The sequence below is a fragment of the Engystomops pustulosus genome, chromosome 9 (genome assembly GCF_040894005.1).
Source record: "Engystomops pustulosus chromosome 9, aEngPut4.maternal, whole genome shotgun sequence".
Taxonomy (NCBI): Eukaryota; Metazoa; Chordata; class Amphibia; order Anura; family Leptodactylidae; genus Engystomops; species Engystomops pustulosus.
The window spans coordinates 64,212,296-64,231,173 of NC_092419.1; the positions used below are offsets into that span (position 1 = coordinate 64,212,296).

General features: G+C 44.9%; 49 pseudogenes; all 49 read left to right on the plus strand.

Moving 5' to 3' along the window:
- Positions 1 to 58: 58 nt before the first annotated feature.
- On the plus strand, positions 59 to 177 carry LOC140082775 (5S ribosomal RNA; annotated as a pseudogene).
- A 447-nt stretch (positions 178 to 624) lies between these two features.
- On the plus strand, positions 625 to 743 carry LOC140093533 (5S ribosomal RNA; annotated as a pseudogene).
- A 69-nt stretch (positions 744 to 812) lies between these two features.
- On the plus strand, positions 813 to 931 carry LOC140086858 (5S ribosomal RNA; annotated as a pseudogene).
- Positions 932 to 1,001: 70 nt separating this feature from the next.
- Positions 1,002 to 1,120, plus strand: LOC140084751 (5S ribosomal RNA; annotated as a pseudogene).
- Positions 1,121 to 1,379: 259 nt separating this feature from the next.
- Positions 1,380 to 1,498, plus strand: LOC140089996 (5S ribosomal RNA; annotated as a pseudogene).
- A 259-nt stretch (positions 1,499 to 1,757) lies between these two features.
- On the plus strand, positions 1,758 to 1,876 carry LOC140095129 (5S ribosomal RNA; annotated as a pseudogene).
- Positions 1,877 to 2,702: 826 nt separating this feature from the next.
- On the plus strand, positions 2,703 to 2,821 carry LOC140089997 (5S ribosomal RNA; annotated as a pseudogene).
- Positions 2,822 to 3,080: 259 nt separating this feature from the next.
- LOC140089821 (5S ribosomal RNA) lies at positions 3,081 to 3,199 on the plus strand (annotated as a pseudogene).
- Positions 3,200 to 3,609: 410 nt separating this feature from the next.
- On the plus strand, positions 3,610 to 3,728 carry LOC140082776 (5S ribosomal RNA; annotated as a pseudogene).
- A 448-nt stretch (positions 3,729 to 4,176) lies between these two features.
- Positions 4,177 to 4,295, plus strand: LOC140097767 (5S ribosomal RNA; annotated as a pseudogene).
- A 69-nt stretch (positions 4,296 to 4,364) lies between these two features.
- Positions 4,365 to 4,483, plus strand: LOC140093534 (5S ribosomal RNA; annotated as a pseudogene).
- Positions 4,484 to 4,552: 69 nt separating this feature from the next.
- Positions 4,553 to 4,671, plus strand: LOC140093667 (5S ribosomal RNA; annotated as a pseudogene).
- A 70-nt stretch (positions 4,672 to 4,741) lies between these two features.
- Positions 4,742 to 4,860, plus strand: LOC140079408 (5S ribosomal RNA; annotated as a pseudogene).
- A 447-nt stretch (positions 4,861 to 5,307) lies between these two features.
- Positions 5,308 to 5,426, plus strand: LOC140096961 (5S ribosomal RNA; annotated as a pseudogene).
- Positions 5,427 to 5,496: 70 nt separating this feature from the next.
- LOC140079409 (5S ribosomal RNA) lies at positions 5,497 to 5,615 on the plus strand (annotated as a pseudogene).
- Positions 5,616 to 5,685: 70 nt separating this feature from the next.
- On the plus strand, positions 5,686 to 5,804 carry LOC140079410 (5S ribosomal RNA; annotated as a pseudogene).
- A 447-nt stretch (positions 5,805 to 6,251) lies between these two features.
- On the plus strand, positions 6,252 to 6,370 carry LOC140096963 (5S ribosomal RNA; annotated as a pseudogene).
- A 448-nt stretch (positions 6,371 to 6,818) lies between these two features.
- On the plus strand, positions 6,819 to 6,937 carry LOC140082777 (5S ribosomal RNA; annotated as a pseudogene).
- A 448-nt stretch (positions 6,938 to 7,385) lies between these two features.
- Positions 7,386 to 7,504, plus strand: LOC140094910 (5S ribosomal RNA; annotated as a pseudogene).
- A 69-nt stretch (positions 7,505 to 7,573) lies between these two features.
- On the plus strand, positions 7,574 to 7,692 carry LOC140097343 (5S ribosomal RNA; annotated as a pseudogene).
- Positions 7,693 to 7,950: 258 nt separating this feature from the next.
- Positions 7,951 to 8,069, plus strand: LOC140094440 (5S ribosomal RNA; annotated as a pseudogene).
- Positions 8,070 to 8,138: 69 nt separating this feature from the next.
- On the plus strand, positions 8,139 to 8,257 carry LOC140079411 (5S ribosomal RNA; annotated as a pseudogene).
- Positions 8,258 to 9,082: 825 nt separating this feature from the next.
- On the plus strand, positions 9,083 to 9,201 carry LOC140088957 (5S ribosomal RNA; annotated as a pseudogene).
- Positions 9,202 to 9,271: 70 nt separating this feature from the next.
- Positions 9,272 to 9,390, plus strand: LOC140083742 (5S ribosomal RNA; annotated as a pseudogene).
- Positions 9,391 to 10,026: 636 nt separating this feature from the next.
- On the plus strand, positions 10,027 to 10,145 carry LOC140079412 (5S ribosomal RNA; annotated as a pseudogene).
- A 70-nt stretch (positions 10,146 to 10,215) lies between these two features.
- On the plus strand, positions 10,216 to 10,334 carry LOC140079414 (5S ribosomal RNA; annotated as a pseudogene).
- Positions 10,335 to 10,781: 447 nt separating this feature from the next.
- On the plus strand, positions 10,782 to 10,900 carry LOC140096964 (5S ribosomal RNA; annotated as a pseudogene).
- A 70-nt stretch (positions 10,901 to 10,970) lies between these two features.
- LOC140082778 (5S ribosomal RNA) lies at positions 10,971 to 11,089 on the plus strand (annotated as a pseudogene).
- Positions 11,090 to 11,536: 447 nt separating this feature from the next.
- On the plus strand, positions 11,537 to 11,655 carry LOC140093536 (5S ribosomal RNA; annotated as a pseudogene).
- A 69-nt stretch (positions 11,656 to 11,724) lies between these two features.
- Positions 11,725 to 11,843, plus strand: LOC140086859 (5S ribosomal RNA; annotated as a pseudogene).
- A 70-nt stretch (positions 11,844 to 11,913) lies between these two features.
- On the plus strand, positions 11,914 to 12,032 carry LOC140093680 (5S ribosomal RNA; annotated as a pseudogene).
- Positions 12,033 to 12,102: 70 nt separating this feature from the next.
- Positions 12,103 to 12,221, plus strand: LOC140084752 (5S ribosomal RNA; annotated as a pseudogene).
- Positions 12,222 to 12,480: 259 nt separating this feature from the next.
- Positions 12,481 to 12,599, plus strand: LOC140089998 (5S ribosomal RNA; annotated as a pseudogene).
- A 259-nt stretch (positions 12,600 to 12,858) lies between these two features.
- On the plus strand, positions 12,859 to 12,977 carry LOC140091562 (5S ribosomal RNA; annotated as a pseudogene).
- Positions 12,978 to 13,803: 826 nt separating this feature from the next.
- Positions 13,804 to 13,922, plus strand: LOC140089999 (5S ribosomal RNA; annotated as a pseudogene).
- Positions 13,923 to 14,181: 259 nt separating this feature from the next.
- On the plus strand, positions 14,182 to 14,300 carry LOC140089822 (5S ribosomal RNA; annotated as a pseudogene).
- A 70-nt stretch (positions 14,301 to 14,370) lies between these two features.
- Positions 14,371 to 14,489, plus strand: LOC140082779 (5S ribosomal RNA; annotated as a pseudogene).
- A 448-nt stretch (positions 14,490 to 14,937) lies between these two features.
- On the plus strand, positions 14,938 to 15,056 carry LOC140094911 (5S ribosomal RNA; annotated as a pseudogene).
- Positions 15,057 to 15,125: 69 nt separating this feature from the next.
- LOC140093537 (5S ribosomal RNA) lies at positions 15,126 to 15,244 on the plus strand (annotated as a pseudogene).
- Positions 15,245 to 15,313: 69 nt separating this feature from the next.
- Positions 15,314 to 15,432, plus strand: LOC140093692 (5S ribosomal RNA; annotated as a pseudogene).
- Positions 15,433 to 15,502: 70 nt separating this feature from the next.
- Positions 15,503 to 15,621, plus strand: LOC140079415 (5S ribosomal RNA; annotated as a pseudogene).
- Positions 15,622 to 16,068: 447 nt separating this feature from the next.
- On the plus strand, positions 16,069 to 16,187 carry LOC140096965 (5S ribosomal RNA; annotated as a pseudogene).
- Positions 16,188 to 16,257: 70 nt separating this feature from the next.
- LOC140079416 (5S ribosomal RNA) lies at positions 16,258 to 16,376 on the plus strand (annotated as a pseudogene).
- Positions 16,377 to 16,446: 70 nt separating this feature from the next.
- On the plus strand, positions 16,447 to 16,565 carry LOC140079417 (5S ribosomal RNA; annotated as a pseudogene).
- Positions 16,566 to 17,012: 447 nt separating this feature from the next.
- On the plus strand, positions 17,013 to 17,131 carry LOC140096966 (5S ribosomal RNA; annotated as a pseudogene).
- A 448-nt stretch (positions 17,132 to 17,579) lies between these two features.
- On the plus strand, positions 17,580 to 17,698 carry LOC140082780 (5S ribosomal RNA; annotated as a pseudogene).
- A 448-nt stretch (positions 17,699 to 18,146) lies between these two features.
- Positions 18,147 to 18,265, plus strand: LOC140092098 (5S ribosomal RNA; annotated as a pseudogene).
- A 69-nt stretch (positions 18,266 to 18,334) lies between these two features.
- Positions 18,335 to 18,453, plus strand: LOC140097344 (5S ribosomal RNA; annotated as a pseudogene).
- Positions 18,454 to 18,711: 258 nt separating this feature from the next.
- Positions 18,712 to 18,830, plus strand: LOC140094441 (5S ribosomal RNA; annotated as a pseudogene).
- Positions 18,831 to 18,878: the final 48 nt, after the last annotated feature.

The window sequence follows — 18,878 nt, forward strand, 5'->3', positions numbered from 1 at the left end:
AAAATTGTGTTAGTTTCTCTATGAGATAGTAAAAGAAGGTTCAAATTGAACAGCTGCTGTCAATGGCCATTCTAAGCTGAATGTGCCTGCTCTCGTCAGATCGCAGCAGCAATGCAGCTTAAGGCTTGGCAAGTACCAGCATGGGAGACTGGCTGGGAATCCCAAGTTCCGTTGACCTTTTTGAACCTGAAAATTGTGTTAGTTTCTGTTTGAGATAGTAAAAGAAGGTTCAAATTGAAAAGCTGCTGTCAACGGCAATTCTAAGCTGAATGTGCGTGCTCTTGTCAGATCGCAGCAGCGATGCAGCTTAAGGCTTGGCAAGTACCAGCATGGGAGACTGGCTGGGAATCCCAAGTTCTGGTGACCTTTTTGAACCTGAAAATTGTGTTAGTTTCTCTATGAGATATTAGAAGAAGGTTCAAATTGAACAACTGCTGTCAACGGCCATTCTAAGCTGAATGTGTGTGCTCTTTTCAGATCGCAGCAGTGATGCAGCTTAAGGCTTGGCAAGTACCAGCATGGGAGACTGGCTGGGAATCCCAAGTTCTGGTGACCTTTTTGAACCTGAAAATGTGTTAGTTTCTCTATGAGATAGTAAAAGAAGGTTTAAATTGAACAGCTGCTGTCAACGGCCATTCTAAGCTGAATTTGCCTGCTCTCGTCAGATCGCAGCAGCAATGCAACTTAAGGCTTGGCAAGTACCAGCATGGGAGACTGGCTGGGAATTCCAAGTTCCGTTGACCTTTTTGAACCTGAAAATGTGTTAGTTTCTCTATGAGATAGTAAAAGAAGGTTCAAATTGAACAGCTGCTGTCAACGGCCATTCTAAGCTGAATGTGCCTGCTCTCGTCAGATTGCAGCAGCAATGCAGCTTAAGGCTTGGCAAGTACCAGCATGGGAGACTGGCTGGGAATCCCAAGTTCCGTTGACCGTTTTGAACCTGAAAATTGTGTTAGTTTCTCTATGAGATAGTAAAAGAAGGTTCAAATTGAACAGCTGCTGTCAACGGCCATTCTAAGCTGAATGTGCCTGCTCTCGTCAGATCGCAGCAGCAATGCAGCTTAAGGCTTGGCAAGTACCAGCATGGGAGACTGGCTGGGAATCCCAAGTTCCGTTGCCCTTTTTGAACCTGAAAATTGTGTTAGTTTCTCTATGAGATAGTAAAAGAACTTTCAAATTGAACAGCTGCTGTCAACGGCCATTCTAAGCTGAATGTGTGTGCTCTTGTCAGATCGCAGCAGCGATGCAGCTTAAGGCTTGGCAAGTACCAGCATGGGAGACTGGCTTGGAATCCCAAGTTCTGGTGACCTTTTTGAACCTGAAAATTGTGTTAGTTTCTATATGAGATAGTAGAAGAAGGTTCAAATTGAACAACTGCTGTCAATGGCCATTCTAAGCTGAATGTGCTTGCTCTCGTCAGATCGCAGCAGCAATGCAGCTTAAGGCTTGGCAAGTACCAGCATGGGAGACTGGCTGGGAATCCCAAGTTCTGTTGACCTTTTTGAACCTGAAAATTGTGTTAGTTTCTCTATGAGATAGTAAAAGAAGGTTCAAATTGAACAGCTGCTGTCAACGGCCATTCTAAGCTGAATGTGCGTGCTCTTGTCAAATCGCAGCAGCGATGCAGCTTAAGGCTTGGCAAGTTCCAGCATGGGAGACTGGCTGGGAATCCCAAGTTCTGTTGACCTTTTTGAACTTGAAAATTGTTTTAGTTTCTCTATGAGATAGTAAAAGAAGGTTCAATTTGAAATGCTGCTGTCAACGGCCATTCTAAGCTGAATGTGCCTGCTCTTGTCAGATCGCAGCAGCGATGCAGCTTAAGGCTTGGCAAGTACCAGCATGGGAGACTGGCTGGGAATCTCAAGTGCTGGTGACTTTTTTGAACCTAAAAATTGTGTTAGTTTCTCTATGAGATAGTAGAAGAAGGTTCAAATTGAACAACTGCTGTCAACGGCCATTCTAAGCTGAATGTGTGTGCTCTTGTCAGATCGCAGCAGCGATGCAGCTTAAGGCTTGGCAAGTACCAGCATGGGAGACTGGCTTGGAATACCAAATTCTGGTGACCTTTTTGAACCTGAAAATTGTGTTAGTTTCTCTATGAGATAGCAAAAGAAGGTTCAAATTGAACAGCTGCTGTCAACGGCCATTCTAAGCTGAATGTGCCTGCTCTTGTCAGATTGCAGCAGCAATGCAGCTTAAGGCTTGGCAAGTACCAGCATGGGAGACTGGCTTGGAATCCCAAGTTCTGGTGACCTTTTTGAACCTGAATCTTGTGTTAGTTTCTATATAAGATAGTAGAAGAAGGTTCAAATTGAAGAACTGCTGTCAATGGCCATTCTGAGCTGAATGTGCCTGCTCTTGCCAGATCGCAGCAGCAATGCAGCTTAAGGCTTGGCAAGTACCAGCATGGGAGACTGGCTGGGAATCCCAAGTTCCGTTGCCCTTTTTGAACCTGAAAATTGTGTTAGTTTCTCTATGAGATAGTAAAAGAACTTTCAAATTGAACAGCTGCTGTCAACGGCCATTCTAAGCTGAATGTGTGTGCTCTTGTCAGATCGCAGCAGCGATGCAGCTTAAGGCTTGGCAAGTACCAGCATGGGAGACTGGCTTGGAATCCCAAGTTCTGGTGACCTTTTTGAACCTGAAAATTGTGTTAGTTTCTATATGAGATAGTAGAAGAAGGTTCAAATTGAACAACTGCTGTCAATGGCCATTCTAAGCTGAATGTGCTTGCTCTCGTCAGATCGCAGCAGCAATGCAGCTTAAGGCTTGGCAAGTACCAGCATGGGAGACTGGCTGGGAATCCCAAGTTCTGTTGACCTTTTTGAACCTGAAAATTGTGTTAGTTTCTCTATGAGATAGTAAAAGAAGGTTCAAATTGAACAGCTGCTGTCAACGGCCATTCTAAGCTGAATGTGCGTGCTCTTGTCAGATCGCAGCAGCGATGCAGCTTAAGGCTTGGCAAGTTCCAGCATGGGAGACTGGCTGGGAATCCCAAGTTCTGTTGACCTTTTTGAACTTGAAAATTGTTTTAGTTTCTCTATGAGATAGTAAAAGAAGGTTCAATTTGAAATGCTGCTGTCAACGGCCATTCTAAGCTGAATGTGCCTGCTCTTGTCAGATCGCAGCAGCGATGCAGCTTAAGGCTTGGCAAGTACCAGCATGGGAGACTGGCTGGGAATCCCAAGTTCTGTTGACCTTTTTGAACCTGAAAATTGTGTTAGTTTCTCTATGACAGTGATGGCTAACCTATGGCACTGGTGCCAGAGGTGGCACTCAGAGCCCTTTCTGTGGGCACTCAGGCCATCACCAGAGATGACTCCAGGTATCTTCCTGCAGTCCCAGACAGCCGAGGACTTGCTGTGCACATAGCTATTTTAAAGTGACAGCTCTACCTGGGACTATTTTCTGCTATATTGGTGCCTCAGGGTGCTGGTATCAATGAAAACTGTGACAAAGAAGGGAGTATAAATCACAAATTACATTTCTGTGTTGGCACTTTGCGATAAATAAGTGGGTCTTTGTTGAAGTTTGGGCACTTGGTCTCTAAAAGGTTTGCCATCACTGCTCTATGAGATAGTAAAAGAAGGTTCAAATTGAACAGCTGCTGTCAATGGCCATTCTAAGCTGAATGTGCCTGCTCTCGTCAGATCGCAGCAGCAATGCAGCTTAAGGCTTGGCAAGTACCAGCATGGGAGACTGGCTGGGAATCCCAAGTTCCGTTGACCTTTTTGAACCTGAAAATTGTGTTAGTTTCTGTATGAGATAGTAAAAGAAGGTTCAAATTGAAAAGCTGCTGTCAACGGCAATTCTAAGCTGAATGTGCGTGCTCTTGTCAGATCGCAGCAGCGATGCAGCTTAAGGCTTGGCAAGTACCAGCATGGGAGACTGGCTGGGAATCCCAAGTTCTGGTGCCCTTTTTGAACCTGAAAATTGTGTTAGTTTCTCTATCAGATAGTAGAAGAAGGTTCAAATTGAACAACTGCTGTCAACGGCCATTCTAAGCTGAATGTGTGTGCTCTTTTCAGATCGCAGCAGCGATGCAGCTTAAGGCTTGGCAAGTACCAGCATGGGAGACTGGCTGGGAATCCCAAGTTCTGGTGACCTTTTTGAACCTGAAAATTGTGTTAGTTTCTCTATGAGATAGTAAAAGAAGGTTCAAATTTAACAGCTGCTGTCAACGGCAATTCTAAGCTGAATGTGCCTGCTCTCGTCAGATTGCAGCAGCAATGCAGTTTAAGGCTTGGCAAGTACCAGCATGGGAGACTGGCTGGGAATCCCAAGTTCTGTTGACCTTTTTGAACCTGAAAATGTGTTAGTTTCTCTATGAGATAGTAAAAGAAGGTTCAAATTGAACAGCTGCTGTCAACGGCCATTCTAAGCTGAATTTGCCTGCTCTCGTCAGATCGCAGCAGCAATGCAACTTAAGGCTTGGCAAGTACCAGCATGGGAGACTGGCTGGGAATTCCAAGTTCCGTTGACCTTTTTGAACCTGAAAATGTGTTAGTTTCTCTATGAGATAGTAAAAGAAGGTTCAAATTGAACAGCTGCTGTCAACGGCCATTCTAAGCTGAATGTGCCTGCTCTCGTCAGATCGCAGCAGCAATGCAGCTTAAGGCTTGGCAAGTACCAGCATGGGAGACTGGCTGGGAATCCCAAGTTCCGTTGACCTTTTTGAACCTGAAAATTGTGTTAGTTTCTCTATGAGATAGTAAAAGAAGGTTCAAATTGAACAGCTGCTGTCAACGGCCATTCTAAGCTGAATGTGCCTGCTCTCGTCAGATCGCAGCAGCAATGCAGCTTAAGGCTTGGCAAGTACCAGCATGGGAGACTGGCTGGGAATCCCAAGTTCTGTTGACCTTTTTGAACCTGAAAATGTGTTAGTTTCTCTATGAGATAGTAAAAGAAGGTTCAAATTGAACAGCTGCTGTCAGCGGCCATTCTAAGCTGAATGTGCGTGCTCTTGTCAGATCGCAGCAGCGATGCAGCTTAAGGCTTGGCAAGTACCAGCATGGGAGACTGGCTTGGAATCCCAAGTTCTGTTGACCTTTTTGAACCTGAAAATTGTGTTAGTTTCTCTATGAGATAGCAAAAGAAGGTTCAAATTGAACAGCTGCTGTCAACGGCCATTCTAAGCTGAATGTGCCTGCTCTTGTCAGATTGCAGCAGCATTGCAGCTTAAGGCTTGGCAAGTACCAGCATGGGAGACTGGCTTGGAATCCCAAGTTCTGGTGACCTTTTTGAACCTGAAAATTGTGTTAGTTTCTATATAAGATAGTAGAAGAAGGTTCAAATTGAACAACTGCTGTCAATGGCCATTCTAAGCTGAATGTGCCTGCTCTCGCCAGATCGCAGCAGCAATGCAGCTTAAGGCTTGGCAAGTACCAGCATGGGAGACTGGCTGGGAATCCCAAGTTCCGTTGCCCTTTTTGAACCTGAAAATTGTGTTAGTTTCTCTATGAGATAGTAAAAGAAGGTTCAAATTGAACAGCTGCTGTCAACGGCCATTCTAAGCTGAATGTGCCTGCTCTCGTCAGATCGCAGCAGCAATGCAGCTTAAGGCTTGGCAAGTACCAGCATGGGAGACTGGCTGGGAATCCCAAGTTCTGTTGACCTTTTTGAACCTGAAAATTGTGTTAGTTTCTCTATGAGATAGTAAAAGAAGGTTCAAATTGAACAGCTGCTGTCAACGGCCATTCTAAGCTGAATGTGCCTGCTCTCGTCAGATCGCAGCAGCAATGCAGCTTAAGGCTTGGCAAGTACCAGCATGGGAGACTGGCTGGGAATCCCAAGTTCTGTTGACCTTTTTGAACCTGAAAATGTGTTAGTTTCTCTATGAGATAGTAAAAGAAGGTTCAAATTGAACAGCTGCTGTCAACGGCCATTCTAAGCTGAATGTGCGTGCTCTTGTCAGATCGCAGCAGCGATGCAGCTTAAGGCTTGGCAAGTATCAGCATGGGAGACTGGCTTGGAATCCCAAGTTCTGTTGACATTTTTGAACCTGAAAATTGTGTTAGTTTCTCTATGAGATAGCAAAAGAAGGTTCAAATTGAACAGCTGCTGTCAACGGCCATTCTAAGCTGAATGTGCCTGCTCTTGTCAGATTGCAGCAGCAATGCAGCTTAAGGCTTGGTAAGTACCAGCATGGGAGACTGGCTTGGAATCCCAAGTTCTGGTGACCTTTTTGAACCTGAAAATTGTGTTAGTTTCTATATAAGATAGTAGAAGAAGGTTCAAATTGAACAACTGCTGTCAATGGCCATTCTAAGCTGAATGTGCCTGCTCTCGCCAGATCGCAGCAGCAATGCAGCTTAAGGCTTGGCAAGTACCAGCATGGGAGACTGGCTGGGAATCCCAAGTTCCGTTGCCCTTTTTGAACCTGAAAATTGTGTTAGTTTCTATATGAGATAGTAGAAGAAGGTTCAAATTGAACAACTGCTGTCAACGGCCATTCTAAGCTGAATGTGCGTGCTCTTGTCAGATCGCAGCAGCGATGCAGCTTAAGGCTTGGCAAGTACCAGCATGGGAGACTGGCTGGGAATCCCAAGTTCTGGTGACTTTTTTGAACCTGAAAATTGTGTTCGTTTCTCTATGAGATAGTAGAAGAAGGTTCAAATTGAACAACTGCTTTCAACGGCCATTCTAAGCTGAATGTGTGTGCTCTTGTCAGATCGCAGCAGCGATGCAGCTTAAGGCTTGGCAAGTACCAGCATGGGAGACTGGCTGGGAATCCCAGGTTCTGTTGACCTTTTTGAACCTGAAAATTGTGTTAGTTTCTCTATGAGATAGTAAAAGAAGGTTCAAATTGAACAGCTGCTGTCAATGGCCATTCTAAGCTGAATGTGCCTGCTCTCGTCAGATCGCAGCAGCAATGCAGCTTAAGGCTTGGCAAGTACCAGCATGGGAGACTGGCTGGGAATCCCAAGTTCCGTTGACCTTTTTGAACCTTAAAATTGTGTTAGTTTCTGTATGAGATAGTAAAAGAAGGTTCAAATTGAAAAGCTGCTGTCAACGGCAATTCCAAGCTGAATGTGCGTGCTTTTGTCAGATCGCAGCAGCGATGCAGCTTAAGGCTTGGCAAATACCAGCATGGGAGACTGGCTGGGAATCCCAAGTTCTGGTGACATTTTTGAACCTGAAAATTGTGTTAGTTTCTCTATGAGATAGTAGAAGAAGGTTCAAATTGAACAACTGCTGTCAACGGCCATTCTAAGCTGAATGTGTGTGCTCTTTTCAGATCGCAGCAGCGATGCAGCTTAAGGCTTGGCAAGTACCAGCATGGGAGACTGGCTGGGAATCCCAAGTTCTGTTGACCTTTTTGAACCTGAAAATTGTGTTAGTTTCTCTATGAGATAGTAAAAGAAGGTTCAAATTGAACAGCTGCTGTCAACGGCAATTCTAAGCTGAATGTGCCTGCTCTCGTCAGATTGCAGCAGCAATGCAGCTTAAGGCTTGGCAAGTACCAGCATGGGAGACTGGCTGGGAATCCCAAGTTCTGTTGACCTTTTTGAACCTGAAAATGTGTTAGTTTCTCTATGAGATAGTAAAAGAAGGTTCAAATTGAACAGCTGCTGTCAACGGCCATTCTAAGCTGAATTTGCCTGCTCTCGTTAGATCGCAGCAGCAATGCAACTTAAGGCTTGGCAAGTACCAGCATGGGAGACTGGCTGGGAATCCCAAGTTCTGTTGACCTTTTTGAACCTGAAAATTGTGTTAGTTTCTCTATGAGATAGTAAAAGAAGGTTCAAATTGAACAGCTGCTGTCAACGGCAATTCTAAGCTGAATGTGCCTGCTCTCGTCAGATTGCAGCAGCAATGCAGCTTAAGGCTTGGCAAGTACCAGCATGGGAGACTGGCTGAGAATCCCAAGTTCTGTAGACCTTTTTGAACCTGAAAATGTGTTAGTTTCTCTATGAGATAGTAAAAGAAGGTTCAAATTGAACAGCTGCTGTCAACGGCCATTCTAAGCTGAATTTGCCTGCTCTCGTCAGATCGCAGCAGCAATGCAACTTAAGGCTTGGCAAGTACCAGCATGGGAGACTGGCTGGGAATCCCAAGTTCCGTTGACCTTTTTGAACCTGAAAATGTGTTAGTTTCTCTATGAGATAGTAAAAGAAGGTTCAAATTGAACAGCTGCTGTCAACGGCCATTCTAAGCTGAATGTGCCTGCTCTCGTCAGATCGCAGCAGCAATGCAGCTTAAGGCTTGGCAAGTACCAGCATGGGAGACTGGCTGGGAATCCCAAGTTCTGTTGACCTTTTTGAACCTGAAAATGTGTTAGTTTCTCTATGAGATAGTAAAAGAAGGTTCAAATTGAACAGCTGCTGTCAACGGCCATTCTAAGCTGAATGTGCGTGCTCTTGTCAGATCGCAGCAGCGATGCAGCTTAAGGCTTGGCAAGTACCAGCATGGGAGACTGGCTTGGAATCCCAAATTCTGGTGACCTTTTTGAACCTGAAAATTGTGTTAGTTTCTCTAGGAGATAGCAAAAGAAGGTTCAAATTGAACAGCTGCTGTCAACGGCCATTCTAAGCTGAATGTGCCTGCTCTTGTCAGATTGCAGCAGCAATGCAGCTTAAGGCTTGGCAAGTACCAGCATAGGAGACTGGCTTGGAATCCCAAGTTCTGGTGACCTTTTTGAACCTGAAAATTGTGTTAGTTTCTATATAAGATAGTAGAAGAAGGTTCAAATTGAACAACTGCTGTCAATGGCCATTCTAAGCTGAATGTGCCTGCTCTCTCCAGATCGCAGCAGCAATGCAGCATAAGGCTTGGCAAGTACCAGCATGGGAGACTGGCTGGGAATCCCAAGTTCCGTAGCCCTTTTTGAACCTGAAAATTGTGTTAGTTTCTCTATGAGATAGTAAAAGAAGGTTCAAATTAAACAGCTGCTGTCAACGGCCATTCTAAGCTGAATGTGTGTGCTCTTGTCAGATCGCAGCAGCGATGCAGCTTAAGGCTTGGCAAGTTCCAGCATGGGAGACTGGCTGGGAATCCCAAGTTCTGTTGACGTTTTTGAACTTGAAAATTGTTTTAGTTTCTCTATGAGATAGTAAAAGAAGGTTCAATTTGAAATGCTGCTGTCAACGGCCATTCTAAGCTGAATGTGCCTGCTCTTGTCAGATCGCAGCAGCAATGCAGCTTAAGGCTTGGCAAGTACCAGCATGGGAGACTGGCTGGGAATCCCAAGTTCCGTTGACCTTTTTGAACCTGAAAATTGTGTTAGTTTCTCTATGAGATAGTAAAAGAAGGTTCAAATTGAACAGCTGCTGTCAATGGCCATTCTAAGCTGAATGTGCCTGCTCTCGTCAGATCGCAGCAGCAATGCAGCTTAAGGCTTGGCAAGTACCAGCATGGGAGACTGGCTGGGAATCCCAAGTTCTGTTGACCTTTTTGAACCTGAAAATGTGTTAGTTTCTCTATGAGATAGTAAAAGAAGGTTCAAATTGAACAGCTGCTGTCAACGGCCATTCTAAGCTGAATGTGCGTGCTCTTGTCAGATCGCAGCAGCGAAGCAGCTTAAGGCTTGGCAAGTACCAGCATGGGAGACTGGCTTGGAATCCCAAGTTCTGGTGACCTTTTTGAACCTGAAAATTTTGTTAGTTTCTCTATGAGATAGCAAAAGAAGGTTCAAATTGAACAGCTGCTGTCAACGGCCATTCTAAGCTGAATGTGCCTGCTCTTGTCAGATTGCAGCAGCAATGCAGCTTAAGGCTTGGCAAGTATCAGCATGGGAGACTGGCTTGGAATCCCAAGTTCTGGTGACCTTTTTGAACCTGAAAATTGTGTTAGTTTCTATATAAGATAGTAGAAGAAGGTTCAAATTGAACAACTGCTGTCAACGGCCGTTCTAAGCTGAATGTGCCTGCTCTCGCCAGATCGCAGCAGCAATGCAGCATAAGGCTTGGCAAGTACCAGCATGGGAGACTGGCTGGGAATCCCAAGTTCCGTTGCCCTTTTTGAACCTGAAAATTGTGTTAGTTTCTCTATGAGATAGTAAAAGAAGGTTCAAATTGAACAGCTGCTGTCAACGGCCATTCTAAGCTGAATGTGCCTGCTCTCGTCAGATCGCAGCAGCAATGCAGCTTAAGGCTTGGCAAGTACCAGCATGGGAGACTGGCTGGGAATCCCAAGTTCTGTTGACCTTTTTGAACCTGAAAATTGTGTTAGTTTCTCTATGAGATAGTAAAAGAAGGTTCAAATTGAACAGCTGCTGTCAACGGCCATTCTAAGCTGAATGTGCCTGCTCTCGTCAGATCGCAGCAGCAATGCAGCTTAAGGCTTGGCAAGTACCAGCATGGGAGACTGGCTGGGAATCCCAAGTTCTGTTGACCTTTTTGAACCTGAAAATGTGTTAGTTTCTCTATGAGATAGTAAAAGAAGGTTCAAATTGAACAGCTGCTGTCAACGGCCATTCTAAGCTGAATGTGCGTGCTCTTGTCAGATCGCAGCAGCGATGCAGCTTAAGGCTTGGCAAGTATCAGCATGGGAGACTGGCTTGGAATCCCAAGTTCTGTTGACCTTTTTGAACCTGAAAATTGTGTTAGTTTCTCTATGAGATAGCAAAAGAAGGTTCAAATTGAACAGCTGCTGTCAACGGCCATTCTAAGCTGAATGTGCCTGCTCTTGTCAGATTGCAGCAGCAATGCAGCTTAAGGCTTGGTAAGTACCAGCATGGGAGACTGGCTTGGAATCCCAAGTTCTGGTGACCTTTTTGAACCTGAAAATTGTGTTAGTTTCTATATAAGATAGTAGAAGAAAGTTCAAATTGAACAACTGCTGTCAATGGCCATTCTAAGCTGAATGTGCCTGCTCTCGCCAGATCGCAGCAGCAATGCAGCTTAAGGCTTGGCAAGTACCAGCATGGGAGACTGGCTGGGAATCCCAAGTTCCGTTGCCCTTTTTGAACCTGAAAATTGTGTTAGTTTCTCTATGAGATAGTAAAAGAAGGTTCAAATTGAACAGCTGCTGTCAATGGCCATTCTAAGCTGAATGTGCCTGCTCTCGTCAGATCGCAGCAGCAATGCAGCTTAAGGCTTGGCAAGTACCAGCATGGGAGACTGGCTGGGAATCCCAAGTTCCGTTGACCTTTTTGAACCTTAAAATTGTGTTAGTTTCTGTATGAGATAGTAAAAGAAGGTTCAAATTGAAAAGCTGCTGTCAACGGCAATTCCAAGCTGAATGTGCGTGCTTTTGTCAGATCGCAGCAGCGATGCAGCTTAAGGCTTGGCAAATACCAGCATGGGAGACTGGCTGGGAATCCCAAGTTCTGGTGACCTTTTTGAACCTGAAAATTGTGTTAGTTTCTCTATGAGATATTAGAAGAAGGTTCAAATTGAACAACTGCTGTCAACGGCCATTCTAAGCTGTATGTGTGTGCTCTTTTCAGATCGCAGCAGTGATGCAGCTTAAGGCTTGGCAAGTACCAGCATGGGAGACTGGCTGGGAATCCCAAGTTCTGGTGACCTTTTTGAACCTGAAAATGTGTTAGTTTCTCTATGAGATAGTAAAAGAAGGTTTAAATTGAACAGCTGCTGTCAACGGCCATTCTAAGCTGAATTTGCCTGCTCTCGTCAGATCGCAGCAGCAATGCAACTTAAGGCTTGGCAAGTACCAGCATGGGAGACTGGCTGGGAATTCCAAGTTCCGTTGACCTTTTTGAACCTGAAAATGTGTTAGTTTCTCTATGAGATAGTAAAAGAAGGTTCAAATTGAACAGCTGCTGTCAACGGCCATTCTAAGCTGAATGTGCCTGCTCTCGTCAGATTGCAGCAGCAATGCAGCTTAAGGCTTGGCAAGTACCAGCATGGGAGACTGGCTGGGAATCCCAAGTTCCGTTGACCGTTTTGAACCTGAAAATTGTGTTAGTTTCTCTATGAGATAGCAAAAGAACTTTCAAATTGAACAGCTGCTGTCAACGGCCATTCTAAGCTGAATGTGCCTGCTCTCGTCAGATCGCAGCAGCAATGCAGCTTAAGGCTTGGCAAGTACCAGCATGGGAGACTGGCTGGGAATCCCAAGTTCCGTTGACCTTTTTGAACCTGAAAATTGTGTTAGTTTCTCTATGAGATAGTAAAAGAAGGTTCAAATTGAACAGCTGCTGTCAACGGCCATTCTAAGCTGAATGTGCCTGCTCTCGTCAGATCGCAGCAGCAATGCAGCTTAAGGCTTGGCAAGTACCAGCATGGGAGACTGGCTGGGAATCCCAAGTTCCGTTGCCCTTTTTGAACCTGAAAATTGTGTTAGTTTCTCTATGAGATAGTAAAAGAACTTTCAAATTGAACAGCTGCTGTCAACGGCCATTCTAAGCTGAATGTGTGTGCTCTTGTCAGATCGCAGCAGCGATGCAGCTTAAGGCTTGGCAAGTACCAGCATGGGAGACTGGCTTGGAATCCCAAGTTCTGGTGACCTTTTTGAACCTGAAAATTGTGTTAGTTTCTATATGAGATAGTAGAAGAAGGTTCAAATTGAACAACTGCTGTCAATGGCCATTCTAAGCTGAATGTGCTTGCTCTCGTCAGATCGCAGCAGCAATGCAGCTTAAGGCTTGGCAAGTACCAGCATGGGAGACTGGCTGGGAATCCCAAGTTCTGTTGACCTTTTTGAACCTGAAAATTGTGTTAGTTTCTCTATGAGATAGTAAAAGAAGGTTCAAATTGAACAGCTGCTGTCAACGGCCATTCTAAGCTGAATGTGCGTGCTCTTGTCAGATCGCAGCAGCGATGCAGCTTAAGGCTTGGCAAGTTCCAGCATGGGAGACTGGCTGGGAATCCCAAGTTCTGTTGACCTTTTTGAACTTGAAAATTGTTTTAGTTTCTCTATGAGATAGTAAAAGAAGGTTCAATTTGAAATGCTGCTGTCAACGGCCATTCTAAGCTGAATGTGCCTGCTCTTGTCAGATCGCAGCAGCGATGCAGCTTAAGGCTTGGCAAGTACCAGCATGGGAGACTGGCTGGGAATCCCAAGTGCTGGTGACTTTTTTGAACCTAAAAATTGTGTTAGTTTCTCTATGAGATAGTAGAAGAAGGTTCAAATTGAACAACTGCTGTCAACGGCCATTCTAAGCTGAATGTGTGTGCTCTTGTCAGATCGCAGCAGCGATGCAGCTTAAGGCTTGGCAAGTACCAGCATGGGAGACTGGCTTGGAATACCAAATTCTGGTGACCTTTTTGAACCTGAAAATTGTGTTAGTTTCTCTATGAGATAGCAAAAGAAGGTTCAAATTGAACAGCTGCTGTCAACGGCCATTCTAAGCTGAATGTGCCTGCTCTTGTCAGATTGCAGCAGCAATGCAGCTTAAGGCTTGGCAAGTACCAGCATGGGAGACTGGCTTGGAATCCCAAGTTCTGGTGACCTTTTTGAACCTGAATATTGTGTTAGTTTCTATATAAGATAGTAGAAGAAGGTTCAAATTGAAGAACTGCTGTCAATGGCCATTCTGAGCTGAATGTGCCTGCTCTTGCCAGATCGCAGCAGCAATGCAGCTTAAGGCTTGGCAAGTACCAGCATGGGAGACTGGCTGGGAATCCCAAGTTCCGTTGCCCTTTTTGAACCTGAAAATTGTGTTAGTTTCTCTATGAGATAGTAAAAGAACTTTCAAATTGAACCGCTGCTGTCAACGGCCATTCTAAGCTGAATGTGTGTGCTCTTGTCAGATCGCAGCAGCGATGCAGCTTAAGGCTTGGCAAGTACCAGCATGGGAGACTGGCTTGGAATCCCAAGTTCTGGTGACCTTTTTGAACCTGAAAATTGTGTTAGTTTCTATATGAGATAGTAGAAGAAGGTTCAAATTGAACAACTGCTGTCAATGGCCATTCTAAGCTGAATGTGCTTGCTCTCGTCAGATCGCAGCAGCAATGCAGCTTAAGGCTTGGCAAGTACCAGCATGGGAGACTGGCTGGGAATCCCAAGTTCTGTTGACCTTTTTGAACCTGAAAATTGTGTTAGTTTCTCTATGAGATAGTAAAAGAAGGTTCAAATTGAACAGCTGCTGTCAACGGCCATTCTAAGCTGAATGTGCGTGCTCTTGTCAGATCGCAGCAGCGATGCAGCTTAAGGCTTGGCAAGTTCCAGCATGGGAGACTGGCTGGGAATCCCAAGTTCTGTTGACCTTTTTGAACTTGAAAATTGTTTTAGTTTCTCTATGAGATAGTAAAAGAAGGTTCAATTTGAAATGCTGCTGTCAACGGCCATTCTAAGCTGAATGTGCCTGCTCTTGTCAGATCGCAGCAGCGATGCAGCTTAAGGCTTGGCAAGTACCAGCATGGGAGACTGGCTGGGAATCCCAAGTTCTGTTGACCTTTTTGAACCTGAAAATTGTGTTAGTTTCTCTATGAGATAGTAAAAGAAGGTTCAAATTGAACAGCTGCTGTCAATGGCCATTCTAAGCTGAATGTGCCTGCTCTCGTCAGATCGCAGCAGCAATGCAGCTTAAGGCTTGGCAAGTACCAGCATGGGAGACTGGCTGGGAATCCCAAGTTCCGTTGACCTTTTTGAACCTGAAAATTGTGTTAGTTTCTGTATGAGATAGTAAAAGAAGGTTCAAATTGAAAAGCTGCTGTCAACGGCAATTCTAAGCTGAATGTGCGTGCTCTTGTCAGATCGCAGCAGCGATGCAGCTTAAGGCTTGGCAAGTACCAGCATGGGAGACTGGCTGGGAATCCCAAGTTCTGGTGACCTTTTTGAACCTGAAAATTGTGTTAGTTTCTCTATCAGATAGTAGAAGAAGGTTCAAATTGAACAACTGCTGTCAACGGCCATTCTAAGCTGAATGTGTGTGCTCTTTTCAGATCGCAGCAGCGATGCAGCTTAAGGCTTGGCAAGTACCAGCATGGGAGACTGGCTGGGAATCCCAAGTTCTGGTGACCTTTTTGAACCTGAAAATTGTGTTAGTTTCTCTATGAGATAGTAAAAGAAGGTTCAAATTTAACAGCTGCTGTCAACGGCAATTCTAAGCTGAATGTGCCTGCTCTCGTCAGATTGCAGCAGCAATGCAGCTTAAGGCTTGGCAAGTACCAGCATGGGAGACTGGCTGGGAATCCCAAGTTCTGTTGACCTTTTTGAACCTGAAAATGTGTTAGTTTCTCTATGAGATAGTAAAAGAAGGTTCAAATTGAACAGCTGCTGTCAACGGCCATTCTAAGCTGAATTTGCCTGCTCTCGTCAGATCGCAGCAGCAATGCAACTTAAGGCTTGGCAAGTACCAGCATGGGAGACTGGCTGGGAATTCCAAGTTCCGTTGACCTTTTTGAACCTGAAAATGTGTTAGTTTCTCTATGAGATAGTAAAAGAAGGTTCAAATTGAACAGCTGCTGTCAACGGCCATTCTAAGCTGAATGTGCCTGCTCTCGTCAGATCGCAGCAGCAATGCAGCTTAAGGCTTGGCAAGTACCAGCATGGGAGACTGGCTGGGAATCCCAAGTTCCGTTGACCTTTTTGAACCTGAAAATTGTGTTAGTTTCTCTATGAGATAGTAAAAGAAGGTTCAAATTGAACAGCTGCTGTCAACGGCCATTCTAAGCTGAATGTGCCTGCTCTCGTCAGATCGCAGCAGCAATGCAGCTTAAGGCTTGGCAAGTACCAGCATGGGAGACTGGCTGGGAATCCCAAGTTCTGTTGACCTTTTTGAACCTGAAAATGTGTTAGTTTCTCTATGAGATAGTAAAAGAAGGTTCAAATTGAACAGCTGCTGTCAGCGGCCATTCTAAGCTGAATGTGCGTGCTCTTGTCAGATCGCAGCAGCGATGCAGCTTAAGGCTTGGCAAGTACCAGCATGGGAGACTGGCTTGGAATCCCAAGTTCTGTTGACCTTTTTGAACCTGAAAATTGTGTTAGTTTCTCTATGAGATAGCAAAAGAAGGTTCAAATTGAACAGCTGCTGTCAACGGCCATTCTAAGCTGAATGTGCCTGCTCTTGTCAGATTGCAGCAGCATTGCAGCTTAAGGCTTGGCAAGTACCAGCATGGGAGACTGGCTTGGAATCCCAAGTTCTGGTGACCTTTTTGAACCTGAAAATTGTGTTAGTTTCTATATAAGATAGTAGAAGAAGGTTCAAATTGAACAACTGCTGTCAATGGCCATTCTAAGCTGAATGTGCCTGCTCTCGCCAGATCGCAGCAGCAATGCAGCTTAAGGCTTGGCAAGTACCAGCATGGGAGACTGGCTGGGAATCCCAAGTTCCGTTGCCCTTTTTGAACCTGAAAATTGTGTTAGTTTCTCTATGAGATAGTAAAAGAAGGTTCAAATTGAACAGCTGCTGTCAACGGCCATTCTAAGCTGAATGTGCCTGCTCTCGTCAGATCGCAGCAGCAATGCAGCTTAAGGCTTGGCAAGTACCAGCATGGGAGACTGGCTGGGAATCCCAAGTTCTGTTGACCTTTTTGAACCTGAAAATTGTGTTAGTTTCTCTATGAGATAGTAAAAGAAGGTTCAAATTGAACAGCTGCTGTCAACGGCCATTCTAAGCTGAATGTGCCTGCTCTCGTCAGATCGCAGCAGCAATGCAGCTTAAGGCTTGGCAAGTACCAGCATGGGAGACTGGCTGGGAATCCCAAGTTCTGTTGACCTTTTTGAACCTGAAAATGTGTTAGTTTCTCTATGAGATAGTAAAAGAAGGTTCAAATTGAACAGCTGCTGTCAACGGCCATTCTAAGCTGAATGTGCGTGCTCTTGTCAGATCGCAGCAGCGATGCAGCTTAAGGCTTGGCAAGTATCAGCATGGGAGACTGGCTTGGAATCCCAAGTTCTGTTGACATTTTTGAACCTGAAAATTGTGTTAGTTTCTCTATGAGATAGCAAAAGAAGGTTCAAATTGAACAGCTGCTGTCAACGGCCATTCTAAGCTGAATGTGCCTGCTCTTGTCAGATTGCAGCAGCAATGCAGCTTAAGGCTTGGTAAGTACCAGCATGGGAGACTGGCTTGGAATCCCAAGTTCTGGTGACCTTTTTGAACCTGAAAATTGTGTTAGTTTCTATATAAGATAGTAGAAGAAGGTTCAAATTGAACAACTGCTGTCAATGGCCATTCTAAGCTGAATGTGCCTGCTCTCGCCAGATCGCAGCAGCAATGCAGCTTAAGGCTTGGCAAGTACCAGCATGGGAGACTGGCTGGGAATCCCAAGTTCCGTTGCCCTTTTTGAACCTGAAAATTGTGTTAGTTTCTATATGAGATAGTAGAAGAAGGTTCAAATTGAACAACTGCTGTCAACGGCCATTCTAAGCTGAATGTGCGTGCTCTTGTCAGATCGCAGCAGCGTTGCAGCTTAAGGCTTGGCAAGTACCAGCATGGGAGACTGGCTGGGAATCCCAAGTTCTGGTGACTTTTTTGAACCTGAAAATTGTGTTCGTTTCTCTATGAGATAGTAGAAGAAGGTTCAAATTGAACAACTGCTTTCAACGGCCATTCTAAGCTGAATGTGTGTGCTCTTGTCAGATCGCAGCAGCGATGCAGCTTAAGGCTTGGCAAGTACCAGCATGGGAGACTGGCTGGGAATCCCAGGTTCTGTTGACCTTTTTGAACCTGAAAATTGTGTTAGTTTCTCTATGAGATAGTAAAAGAAGGTTCAAATTGAACAGCTGCTGTCAATGGCCATTCTAAGCTGAATGTGCCTGCTCTCGTCAGATCGCAGCAGCAATGCAGCTTAAGGCTTGGCAAGTACCAGCATGGGAGACTGGCTGGGAATCCCAAGTTCCGTTGACCTTTTTGAACCTTAAAATTGTGTTAGTTTCTGTATGAGATAGTAAAAGAAGGTTCAAATTGAAAAGCTGCTGTCAACGGCAATTCCAAGCTGAATGTGCGTGCTTTTGTCAGATCGCAGCAGCGATGCAGCTTAAGGCTTGGCAAATACCAGCATGGGAGACTGGCTGGGAATCCCAAGTTCTGGTGACATTTTTGAACCTGAAAATTGTGTTAGTTTCTCTATGAGATAGTAGAAGAAGGTTCAAATTGAACAACTGCTGTCAACGGCCATTCTAAGCTGAATGTGTGTGCTCTTTTCAGATCGCAGCAGCGATGCAGCTTAAGGCTTGGCAAGTACCAGCATGGGAGACTGGCTGGGAATCCCAAGTTCTGTTGACCTTTTTGAACCTGAAAATTGTGTTAGTTTCTCTATGAGATAGTAAAAGAAGGTTCAAATTGAACAGCTGCTGTCAACGGCAATTCTAAGCTGAATGTGCCTGCTCTCATCAGATTGCAGCAGCAATGCAGCTTAAGGCTTGGCAAGTACCAGCATGGGAGACTGGCTGGGAATCCCAAGTTCTGTTGACCTTTTTGAACCTGAAAATGTGTTAGTTTCTCTATGAGATAGTAAAAGAAGGTTCAAATTGAACAGCTGCTGTCAACGGCCATTCTAAGCTGAATTTGCCTGCTCTCGTTAGATCGCAGCAGCAATGCAACTTAAGGCTTGGCAAGTACCAGCATGGGAGACTGGCTGGGAATCCCAAGTTCTGTTGACCTTTTTGAACCTGAAAATTGTGTTAGTTTCTCTATGAGATAGTAAAAGAAGGTTCAAATTGAACAGCTGCTGTCAACGGCAATTCTAAGCTGAATGTGCCTGCTCTCGTCAGATTGCAGCAGCAATGCAGCTTAAGGCTTGGCAAGTACCAGCATGGGAGACTGGCTGAGAATCCCAAGTTCTGTAGACCTTTTTGAACCTGAAAATGTGTTAGTTTCTCTATGAGATAGTAAAAGAAGGTTCAAATTGAACAGCTGCTGTCAACGGCCATTCTAAGCTGAATTTGCCTGCTCTCGTCAGATCGCAGCAGCAATGCAACTTAAGGCTTGGCAAGTACCAGCATGGGAGACTGGCTGGGAATCCCAAGTTCCGTTGACCTTTTTGAACCTGAAAATGTGTTAGTTTCTCTATGAGATAGTAAAAGAA